The sequence below is a fragment of the Ranitomeya imitator genome, chromosome 5, assembly GCF_032444005.1.
Source record: "Ranitomeya imitator isolate aRanImi1 chromosome 5, aRanImi1.pri, whole genome shotgun sequence".
NCBI classification, from domain to species: domain Eukaryota; kingdom Metazoa; phylum Chordata; class Amphibia; order Anura; family Dendrobatidae; genus Ranitomeya; species Ranitomeya imitator.
The window spans coordinates 195,415,833-195,428,314 of record NC_091286.1 but is presented as its reverse complement, the minus strand read 5'-3'; the positions used below and the strand labels follow the sequence as shown (position 1 = coordinate 195,428,314).

At 44.0% G+C, this 12,482-nt stretch overlaps 1 protein-coding gene across 4 annotated transcripts in view; it reads right to left on the bottom strand.

Moving 5' to 3' along the window:
• The window catches only part of MOCS3 (molybdenum cofactor synthesis 3), a 115,337-nt gene that overhangs the window by 61,929 nt on the left and 40,926 nt on the right, over positions 1–12,482 (bottom strand). The gene's annotated exons all lie outside the window — the stretch shown is intronic.

The window sequence follows — 12,482 nt, the reverse complement described above, 5'->3', positions numbered from 1 at the left end:
CATTGTGTTTGCAGAGCCCCTAATGTACCTAAACAGTAGAAACCCCCCACAAGTGACCCCATATTGGAAACTAGACCCCCTAAGGAACTTATTTAGATGTGTTGTGAGAACTTTGAGCCCCCAAGTATTTCACTACAGTTCATAACGCAGAGCCGTGAAAATAAAATAAAAAATTTCCCCTCAAAATTATTTTTTAGCCCCCAGTTTTGTATTTTCTCGAGGGTAAAAGGAGAAATTGGACCCCAAAAGTTGTTGTCCAATTTGTCCTGAGTGCGTTGATACCCCATATGTGGGGTGAACCAGCGTTTGGGCGCATGGGAGGGCTCGGAAGGGAAGGAGCGCCATTTGGAATGCAGACTTAGATGGAATGGTCTGCAGGTGTCACATTGCGTTTGCAGAGCCCCTAATATACCTAAACAGTAGAAACCCCCACAAGTGACCCCATGTTGGAAACTAGACCCCCCCACGAACTTATCTAGATGTGTTGTGAGAACTTTGAGCCCCCAAGTGTTTCACTACAGTTTATAACGCAGAGCCGTGAAAATAAAAAATCTCTTTTTCCCACAAAAATTATTTTTTAGCCCCCAGTTTTGTATTTTCCCAAGGGTAACAGGAGAAATTGGACCCCAAAAGTTGTTGTCCAATTTGTCCTGAGTACGCTGATACCCCATATGTTGGGGTAAACTCCTGTTTGGGCACACGGGAGAGCTCGGAAGGGAAGGAGCACTGTTTTACTTTTTCAATGCAGAATTGGATGGAATTGAGATCGGTCGCCATGTCGCGTTTGGAGATCCCCCTGATGTGCCTAAACAGTGGAAACCCCCCAATTATAACTGAAACCCTAATCCAAACACACCCCTAACCCTAATCCCAACGGTAACCCTAACCACACCTCTAACCCAGACACACCCCTAATCCTAATCCCAATCGCAAATGTAATCCAAACCCTAACCCTAACTTTAGCCCCAACCCTAACTGTAGCCTTAACCATAACCCTAGCCCTTACCCTAGCCCTAACCCTAGCCCCAACCCCAACCCTAACCCTAGTCCCAACCCTAGCCCTAGCCCTAACCCTAGCCCTAGCCCTAACCCTAGCCCTAACCCTAGCCCTAACCCTAACCCTAGCCCTAACCCTAGCCCTAGCCCTAACCCTAGCCCTAACCCTAATGGGAAAATGGAAATAAATACATTTTTTTCATTTACTTTTATAGCGGGTTTTTTAGCGGATTTTTATGATTGGCAGCTGTCACACACTGAAAGACGCTTTTTATTGCAAAAAATATTTTTTGCGTTACCACATTTTGAGAGCTATAATTTTTCTATATTTTGGTCCACAGAGTCATGTGAGGTCTTGTTTTTTGCGGGACGAGTTGACGTTTTTATTGGTAACATTTTCGGGCACGTGACATTTTTTGATCGCTTTTTATTCCGATTTTTGTGAGGCAGAATGACCAAAAAAAGAACTTTTATTCTTCGGGTCAGTACGATTACAGCGACACCTCATTTATATCATTTTTTTATGTTTTGGCGCTTTTATACGATAAAAACTATTTTATAGAAAAAATAATTATTTTGGCATCACTTTATTCTCAGGACTATAACTTTTTTATTTTTTTGCTGATGATGCTGTATGGCAGCTCGTTTTTTGCGGGACAAGATGACGTTTTCAGCGGTACCATGGTTATTTATATCTGTCTTTTTGATCGCGTGTTATTCCACTTTTTGTTTGGCGGTATGATAACAAAGCGTTGTTTTTTGCCTCGTTTTTTTTTTTTTTTTTCTTACGGTGTTTATTGAAGGGGTTAACTAGTGGGCCAGTTTTATAGGTCGGGTCGTTACGGACGCGGCGATACTAAATATGTGTACTTTTATTGTTTTGTTTTTTTTATTTAGATAAAGAAATGTATTTATGGGAATAATATTTTTTTTTTTTTTTTTTTTTTACACACTTGGAAATTTTTTTTTTTACTTTTTTACTTTGCCCCAGGGGGGGACAATACAGATCGGTGATCTGCCAGTTTGCACAGCACTCTGACAGATCACCGATCTGTCTGAGAGCAGTGCAGCGTTACCAAGTAAGCAGGCACTTGGTAAGCCACCTCCCTCCCTGCAGGACCCGGATCCGCGGCCATTTTGGATCCGGGACTTACTGCAGGGAGGGAGGTAGGAGACCCCCGGAGCAACGCGATCACATCGCGTTGCTGCGGGGGTCTCAGGGAAGCACGCAGGGAGCCCCCTCCCTGCGCGATGCTTCCCTGCACCGCCGGCACATCGCGATCATCTTTGATCGCGGTGTGCCGGGGGGTAATGTGCCGGGGGCGGTCCGTGACCGCTCCTGGCACATAGTGCCGGATGTCAGCTGCGATAAGCAGCTGACACCCGGCCGCGATCGGCGGCGCTCCCCCCGTGAGCGCGGCCGATCGCGCTGGACGTAATATTCCGTCCTTGGGAATTAAGGCCCACCCCACATGGACGGAATATTACGTCCAATGGCAGAAAGGGGTTAATGTACATTCTGCACCCCATCTTGACTGAAAAAAACAGAAATGTAGAAATTTTTGCTAAATTATTAAAAAAAGAAAAACTGAAATATCACATGGTCATAAGTATTCAGACCCTTTGCTCAGTATTGAGTAGTAGCACCCTTTTGAGCTAGTTTTTTACAACTGGATTTGGGGATCCTCTGCCATTCTTCCTTACAGATTCTCTCCAGTTCCATCAGGTTGGATATTGAATGTTGGTGGACGGCCATTTTCAGGTCTCTCCAGAGATGCTCAATTGTGTTTAGGTCAGGGCTCTGGCTGGGCCAGTCAAGAATGGTCACAGAGTTGTTCTGAAGCCACTCTTTTGTTATTTTAGCTGTGTGCTTAGGGTCATTATCTTGTTGGAATGTGAACCTTTGGCCAAGTCTGAGGTCCAGAGCACTCTGGAGGAGGTTATCATCCAGGATATCTCTGTACTTGGCCGCATTCATATTTTCTTCAATGGCAACCAGTCGTCCTGTCCCTGCAGCTGAAGAACACCCCCATAGCATGATGCTGCCACCACTATGTTTCACTGTGGGGATTGCATTGGGCAGGTGATGAGCAGTGCCTGGTTTTCTCCACACATACCGCATAGAATTATCACTAAAAAGGTCTATCTTCCGCTCATCAGACCAGAGAATCTTATTTATCATAGTCTGGAACTCCTTTATGTGGTTTTTAGCAAACTCTATGCAGGCTTTCATATGTCTTGCACTGAGGAGAGAATTCCATTGGGCCACTCTGCCATAAAGAATCAAAACAAAAATCATCAAGCATATAGTGGACATGTGGCCGAGAGTGGATCAATGTCACTCCCCAGACACACTGGACCAACAGGACAACTCCAGAAAATATAAAGACCAAAAAGACGGAGTATAAACATCCAATAAATCATAGTAATAATTAGAAAAAATATTTTATTATATTACAACCAAATTACACCATATAATACTCATATGGCACTTACAGAGAGGAAATATAGAGGAGACATGTAGGTATGCTGGGTTATGCAGGGGAAACAAGATACATCCAGAGCAAAAACACATGGGAAGTAAAATAACTAGAAACTATCAGAACAATCCCATGCTACAAATAGAGCCAGGAAAAATACATAGGAATATAGGTACAATACCCCATAGATACTCCTACTCAGATAGTAAATTTACATTTGGTATGATATACACTGTGAGCTGTGAGGTCTTATATAGACAGCACACACATATCACTTAAATTAAACAGCTGGACTCCTATGAAGGAGTAGAACCATCTCAAAGAGAATCACAAGGAAATGGACGGCATGTGACTTAAATATGAGTGTCTGAGCAAAGGGTCTGAATACTGATGACCATGTGATATTTCAGTTTTTCTTTTTTTATTAAATTTGCAAAAATTACTACATTTCTGTTTTTATTCAGTCAAGATGGGATGCAGAGTGTACATTAATGTGAAAAAAATACCAAATGGCTGCAATGAAACAAAAAGTGAAAAATTTAAAGGGGTCTGAATACTTTCCGTACCCACTGTATTTCAATCATCTCCTTCTTACTTTGCCAACCAAAACTGTAACTTATTATAAATATTATTAATCAACCGTAAAAGACCTTTCATTAGATCTTTTTATTTAAACTGAGTACCAACTTCAATTGATAATGCTCCACCGATTTTGAACCATTCTTTTTCTTTTTCTTCCGTGCTCCTCTGTTCCAAAATTATGCCCCCTCGCCCACCGATAAAAAAAATGCAAAGGCTTACCACGGCACCTGGTGACCTGCTGGATGTTCTTATTGCTGTCATTTTGGAACTCCTGTGAAGCTCTGCCACAGGCTGAACTCATAAATTCCACTATATGCTGCTATACTTGTATATAGTATAAGTGATCAAGCGATCACAGATATAAGTCCCATAAGAGAACGTACAGAGAACTTGTTATCAGAATTGTGCCTTTTAGGCTGGGGTCACACTTGCTAATGCAATGAGAGAAACCCACGTGAGTCTCTCGCATCAATACCCGGCACTGCCGCCGGCACCAGAGCGTTCAGCTGCATGTATTTCTATGCAGCTGGACGCTCCGGTCCCGAGAACTGGGTACTGAGGCGTGAATTTCTCGTATTGCACTCGCAAGTGTGACCCCGGCCTAAAACTAAAGCTATGGGCATAAAGGTGCTGTCATACTGATTTAATAAATACCTTCAGTGTAGAAATCTGCCTGGTTTTTGTTAAATCATTGTTATAAGGCCGGGGTCACATTTGCATGTGCAATGCGAGAAACTCGCACGAGTCTCTTGCATCAATACCCGGCACTGCCGCAGGCACTTGGAACTGGAGCGTGCGGCTGCATAGCATTGCATACAACTAAACGGTCTGGTCCCGAGTACTGATGCGTGAGTTTCTCACATTGCACACCCAAGTGTCACCCCGGCCTAAGTTTCAGATTCCCAAGCTCTTCGGGCATAGGGGTGGAAATGTGTGTAGGGTCTTCACCACTGCTATGGCCCCTACGCTGACTGTGGTGTCTTTATCTTCGTCCTCATTTAACTATTGCTCTTGCGCTGTCCTAGCTGTGGGTGACGTTCACGCAGATTGATCTGGTAGCTGGCTTCAGGAAAGTGACGACGGTGGCAGCACATGTGCAGATCAACCTCCAGCAGTTTTCGGTAAGAAGGTGCCTGTGGTGGCTCACACACAGAATGAGATCTCAGCTCATCATGGTCTGTACATGCGCCACCGTCTGTGCCATTTTCCTTAAGCCCGCCACCAGATCAATCTGCGGCAGCGTTGCCCGCAGCTAGGTCAACGCCAGTGTGAAAATTATATGAAAAAGATGATAAATACACCAGCGGAGGGGCTGTGACACAGCTAAAGACCCTATCCACAGTCTTGCCCCCATACATGAAAAGTTTTGGAATCTGCAACTTCTAATGATGATTTAAAGGGAACCTGTCAGCAGGATTGTGCACAGTAACCTACAGACAGTGTCAGGTTGGTGCCGTTATACTGAATAAAATGATACCTGGGTTGATGAAATCCGTCTTGTGGTTGTTGTTTAATCTTTATTTGAAGAGGTCAGTTAATGAGATTCTCGTGCTCCGGGGTGGCCTGTTTGTTTATGACAGGTCACTGGTCTTTCACTGATCTTCCTCTATTTTACAGAATGCATAAACTATTGTGGGGTTAGAAAAAAAAATTACATCAGCAAAATGGCTGCAGCGGTGGCACCTGCGCTGTAGCATCTGTAGTTTAAGGAGCAAAATCCTGCCGACAGGTTTGCTTTAACAAAAATCAGGCTACAGATTTCTACACTGAAGATATCTATTAAATGAGTAGGACAGCACCTATAGTTTAACATCGATAATGCTGACGGTTCCCTTTAAATAGGAAAAAAATAAATATAAAAATTCAAATCAAATCCTTCCCACATATTTTACCATTAATAGCAAAGGAAAAATTTAAATATTTGGTATCTCTCTGTATTTGAAAGGCTGATATATCAAAATATAGAATAACTCCAATTAGTAAACGCTGTATAAAAGAAAAAACTACCGTATATACTCGAGTATAAGCCGAGATTTTCAGCCCAAATTTTTGGGCTGAAAGTGCCCCTCTCGGCTTATACTCGAGTCAAGGTGGGTGGCAGGGTCGGCGGGTGAGGGCGCTGAGGCATACTTACCTAGTCCCAGCGATCCTGGCGCTCCCCCTGCCGTCCCACGGCCTTCTGTGCTGCAGCTTCTTCCCCTCTTCAGCGGTCACGTGGGACCGCTCATTACAGAAATGAATAGGCGGCTCCACCTCCCATAGGGGTGGAGCCGCCTATTCATTTCTCTAATCAGCGCTGCCGGTGACCGCTGATTAGAGAAAGAAGCTGCGGCACCGAAGACAGCTGGGACAGGCAGAGGGAGCCGGACGTCGGGACCAGGTAAGTATGTAATATTCACCTGTTCGCGTTCCAGCCGCCGGGCGCCGCTCCATCTTCCCGGCGTCTCCATCTTCCCGGCGTCTGCGCTCTGACTGTTCAGGTCAGAGGGCGCGATGACGCATATAGTGTGCGCGGCGCCCTCTGCCTGATCAGTCAGAGCAGAGACACGCCGGGACCGGACGCTGGGAGCTGCAAGCAAGAAAGGTGAGTATGGCTTTTTTTTTTTTTTTTACTGCAGCAGCGGCAATGGCACAGCTTTCTATGGGGAACTATGAACGGTGCAGAGCACTATATGAGGCACAGCTATAGGGAACTATGAACGGTGCAGAGCACTATATGAGGCACAGCTATAGGGAACTATGAACGGTGCAGAGCACTATATGAGGCACAGCTATAGGGAACTATGAACGGTGCAGAGCACTATATGAGGCACAGCTATAGGGAACTATGAACGGTGCAGAGCACTATATGGGGCACAGCTATAGGGAACTATGAACGGTGCAGAGCACTATATGGGGCACAGCTATAGGGAAATAATGAACGGTGCAGAGCACTGTATGGGGCACAGCTATAGGGCAATAATGAACGGTGCAGAGCACTGTATGGGGCACAGCTATAGGGAAATAATGAACGGTGCAGAGCACTATATGAGGCACAGCTATAGGGAACTATGAACGGTGCAGAGCACTATATGAGGCACAGCTATAGGGAACTATGAACGGTGCAGAGCACTATATGGGGCACAGCTATAGGGAACTATGAACGGTGCAGAGCACTATATGGGGCACAGCTATAGGGAACTATGAACGGTGCAGAGCACTATATGGGGCACAGCTATAGGGAACTATGAACGGTGCAGAGCACTGTATGGGGCACAGCTATAGGGCAATAATGAACGGTGCAGAGCACTGTATGGGGCACAGCTATAGGGAAATAATGAACGGTGCAGAGCACTATATGGGGCACAGCTATAGGGAACTATGAACGGTGCAGAGCACTGTATGGGGCACAGCTATAGGGAACTATGTACGGTGCAGAGCACTATATATGGGGCACAGCTATAGGGAACTATGTACGGTGCAGAGCACTGTATGGGGCACAGCTATAGGGCAATAATGAACGGTGCAGAGCACTATATGGGGCACAGCTATAGGGCAATAATGAACGACGCAGAGCACTATATGGGGCAGAGCTATAGGGCAATAATGAACGGTGCAGAGCACTGTATGGGGCACAGCTATAGGGAAATAATGAACGGTGCAGAGCACTGTATGGGGCACAGCTATAGGGAAATAATGAACGGTGCAGAGCACTGTATGGGGCACAGCTATAGGGAAATAATGAACGGTGCAGAGCACTGTATGGGGCACAGCTATAGGGAAATAATGAACGGTGCAGAGCACTGTATGGGGCACAGCTATAGGGAAATAATGAACGGTGCAGAGCACTGTATGGGGCACAGCTATAGGGAAATAATGAACGGTGCAGAGCACTGTATGGGGCACAGCTATAGGGAAATAATGAACGGTGCAGAGCACTGTATGGGGCACAGCTATAGGGAAATAATGAACGGTGCAGAGCACTGTATGGGGCACAGCTATAGGGAAATAATGAACGGTGCAGAGCACTGTATGGGGCACAGCTATAGGGAAATAATGAACGGTGCAGAGCACTGTATGGGGCACAGCTATAGGGAAATAATGAACGGTGCAGAGCACTGTATGGGGCACAGCTATAGGGAACTATGAACGGTGCAGAGCACTGTATGGGGCACAGCTATAGGGAAATAATGAACAATGCAGAGCACTATATGAGGCACAGCTATAGGGAAATAATGAACGGTGCAGAGCACTGTATGGGGCACAGCTATAGGGAACTATGAACGGTGCAGAGCACTATATGGCACAGCTATGGGACAATCATGAACGGTGCAGAGCACTATATGGGGCACAGCTATGGGGCAATAATGAACATGCAGAGCACTATATGGCACAGCTATGGGGCAAGAATGATCTATTTTTATTTTTTGAAATTCACCGGTAAATGCTGCATTTCCACCCTGGGCTTATACTCGAGTCAATAAGTTTTCCCAGTTTTTTGTGGCAAAATTAGGGGGGTCGGCTTATACTCGGGTCGGCTTATACGCGAGTATATACGGTATATGCCAGAAATACAGGATTTTACGGTAAACTCAAAATCCCTCACTCAACACAAAAATATAAAATGTTACGGGTCTCGGGAATTGGCAACAGAATGGAAAACTTTTTTTTATTATTTTACAAAATTTTGATTTTTTTCATTATTTAAACAGAAAAAAAAGTGGAAGCAAGTTTGATATTGCGGTAACCCCACAAACTTGGACAATCAGGTTTCCAGGTGATTAGTAATGCACAATGAATGGCATAACAAATAAATGGAGGAACTGCACTTTTTTGTCTTAATAATTAATCCTATTTTATTCACCATCAGTACTTTCTCTCTGTCTGTCCCTATGATGGGAAACATGTTTGTGCATCGGGGCGGCCTGTGAACAGGTCTTTCCTTGGTTTCTCTGGCTTAGAGCAACAAGATAGGTAGGTGGAAGGTCCTTAAAGATGATTTCAGGGAATTAGGCTGCAAGCTGAAAGCAAGGACCTCCAACGTGGTATTTTCCGAAATACTGCCGGTACCACGTGCCACGCCAGAGAGGCAACGGGAGATTAGGGAGTTTAATAAGTGGCTCAAGAATTGGTGTAGGAAAGAGGGGTTTGGGTTCCTGCAGAACTGGGCCGACTTCTCAGTTGGCTACAGGCTCTACGCTAGGGACGGGCTGCACCTCAATGAGGAGGGTGCAGCTGTGCTGGGGGAGAGAATGGCTAGAAGGTTGGAGGAGTGTTTAAACTAGGAATTGGGGGGGAGGGTATACATTTTATAGGAGGGGAAGATAGTGCAGACAGAGACCTGGGCACAAATAAGGAAGTTGGGGGTGGCGGTGGCATGGGGGGTGGGGTCAGAACAGTTAATAATTTAATAAATAGAAGTACAGAGAGGAACATAAAGTGCATGTATACTAATGCCAGAAGCCTCGCCAACAAAATGGACGAATTAGAACTAATGTTGTTGGAGCATAATTATGACATGGTGGGGATATCTGAAACGTGGCTGGATGAGAGCCATGACTGGGCTGTTAACTTGCAGGGCTATAGCCTGTTCAGAAATGACCGTACAGATAAGCGAGGGGGTGGGGTGTGTCTATATGTAAAATCATCCTTAAAACCCATCCTGCGCGATAATATAGGTGAATTTAATGAAAATGTAGAATCCCTGTGGGTGGAGATAAGGGGAGGGGGAAAAAATAATAAATTACTGATAGGGGTTTGTTATAAATCTCCAAAAATAATGGAAGCAATGGAGAATATCCTCGTAAAGCAAATAGATGAAGCTGCGACTCAAGGAGAAGTCATTATTATGGGGGACTTCAACTACCCTGAAATAGATTGGGGAACAGAAACCTGCAGTTCCAGCAAAGGTAATCGGTTTTTGACAATGATGAGAGACAATTACCTTTCACAACTGGTTCAGGACCCAACAAGAAGGGGGGCACTGCTAGACCTAATATTAACCAACAGGCCAGACCGCATATCAAATATAAGGGTTGGGGGTCACTTGGGAAATAGCGATCACAAAATAATAAGTTTTCATGTATCCTTTAAAAAGATGTGTAGTAGAGGGGTTACAAGGACACTAAACTTCAGGAGGGCAAATTTCCAACGGATGAGAGAGGATCTTGGTGCAATTAACTGGGACGATATCCTGAGACACAAAAATACACAAAGAAAATGGGAGACGTTTATTAGCATCCTGGATAGGACCTGTGCACAGTATATACCGTATGGGAATAAACATACTAGAAATAGGAGGAAACCAATATGGCTAAATAGAGTTGTAAGGGGCGAAATAAGTGACAAAAAGAAAGCATTTAGAGAATTAAAGGAAGTAGGTAGTGAGGAGGCATTAAATAAATACAGAAAATTAAATAAATTCTGTAAAAAGCAAATCAAGGCAGCAAAGATTGAGACAGAGAGACTCATTGCCAGAGAGAGTAAAAATAATCCTAAAATATTCTTTAACTACATAAATAGTAAGAAACTAAAAAATGATAGTGTTGGCCCCCTTAAAAATAGTCTGGGTGAGATGGTGGATGAGGAAAAAGCCAATATGCTAAATGACTTTTTTTCATCAGTATTTACACAAGAAAATCCCATGGCAGACAAAATGTCTAGTGATAAAAATTCCCAATTAAATGTCACCTGCTTAACCCAGCAGGAAGTGCGGCGGCGTCTAAAAATCACTAAAATTGACAAATCTCCGGGCCCGGATGGGATACACCCTCGAGTACTGCAGGAATTAAGTACAGTCATTGATAGACCATTATTTTTAATCTTTAAAGACTCCATAATAACAGGGTCTGTGCCACAGGACTGGCGTATAGCAAATGTGGTGCCAATATTCAAAAAGGGAACAAAAACTGAACTCGGAAATTATAGGCCAGTAAGCTTAAGCTCTACTGTGGGTAAAATCCTGGAGGGCATTCTAAGGGACGCTATACTGGAGTATCTGAAGAGGAATAACCTCATGACCCAGTATCAGCACGGGTTTACTAGGGACCGTTCATGTCAGACTAATTTGATCAGTTTCTATGAAGAGGTAAGTTCCGGATTGGACCAAGGGAACCCAGTGGATGTAGTGTATATGGACTTTTCAAAAGCTTTTGATACGGTGCCACACGAAAGGTTGATACATAAAATGAGAATAATGGGGATAGGGGAAAATATGTGCAAGTGGGTTGAGAGCTGGCTCAGGGATAGGAAACAAAGGGTGGTTATTAATGGAGCACACTCGGACTGGGTAGCGGTTAGCAGTGGGGTACCACAGGGGTCAGTATTGGGCCCTCTTTTTATCATATTTATTAATGACCTTGTAGGGGGCATTCAGAGTAGAATTTCAATATTTGCAGATGACACTAAACTCTGCAGGGTAATCAATACAGAGGAGGACAATTTTATATTACAGGATGATTTATGTAAACTAGAAGCTTGGGCTGATAAATGGCAAATGAGCTTTAATGGGGATAAATGTAAGGTCATGCACTTGGGTAGAAGTAATAAGATGTATAATTATGTGCTTAATTCTAAAACTCTGGGCAAAACCGTCAATGAAAAAGACCTGGGTGTATGGGTGGATGACAAACTTAAATTCAGTGGCCAGTGTCAGGCAGCGGCTACAAAGGCAAATAAAATAATGGGATGCATTAAAAGAGGCATAGATGCTCATGAGGAGAATATAATTTTACCTCTATACAAGTCACTAGTTCGACCACACTTAGAATACTGTGCACAGTTCTGGTCTCCGGTGTTTAAGAAAGACATAGCTGAACTGGAGCGGGTGCAGAGAAGAGCGACCAAGGTTATTAGAGGACTTGGGGGTCTGCAATACCAAGATAGGTTATTACACTTGGGGCTATTTAGTTTGGAAAAACGAAGACTAAGGGGTGATCTTATTTTAATGTATAAATATATGAGGGGACAGTACAAAGACCTTTCTGATGATCTTTTTAATCATAGACCTGAAACAGGGACAAGGGGGCATCCTCTGCGGTTGGAGGAAAAAAGGTTTAAGCATAACAACAGACGCTGATTCTTTACTGTAAGAGCAGTGAGACTATGGAACTCTCTGCCGTATGATGTTGTAATGAGTGATTCATTACTTAAATTTAAGAGGGGACTGGATACCTTTCTGGAAAAGTATAATGTTACAGGGTATATACACTAGATTCCTTGATAGGGCGTTGATCCAGGGAACTAGTCTGATTGCCGTATGTGGAGTCGGGAAGGAATTTTTTTCCCCAATGTGGAGCTTACTCTTTGCCACATGGGTTTTTTTTGCCTTCCTCTGGATCAACATGTTAGGGCATGTTAGGTTAGGCTATGGGTTGAACTAGATGGACATATAGTCTTCCTTCAACCTTAATAACTATGTAACTATGTAAGATAAGACTGCCTACA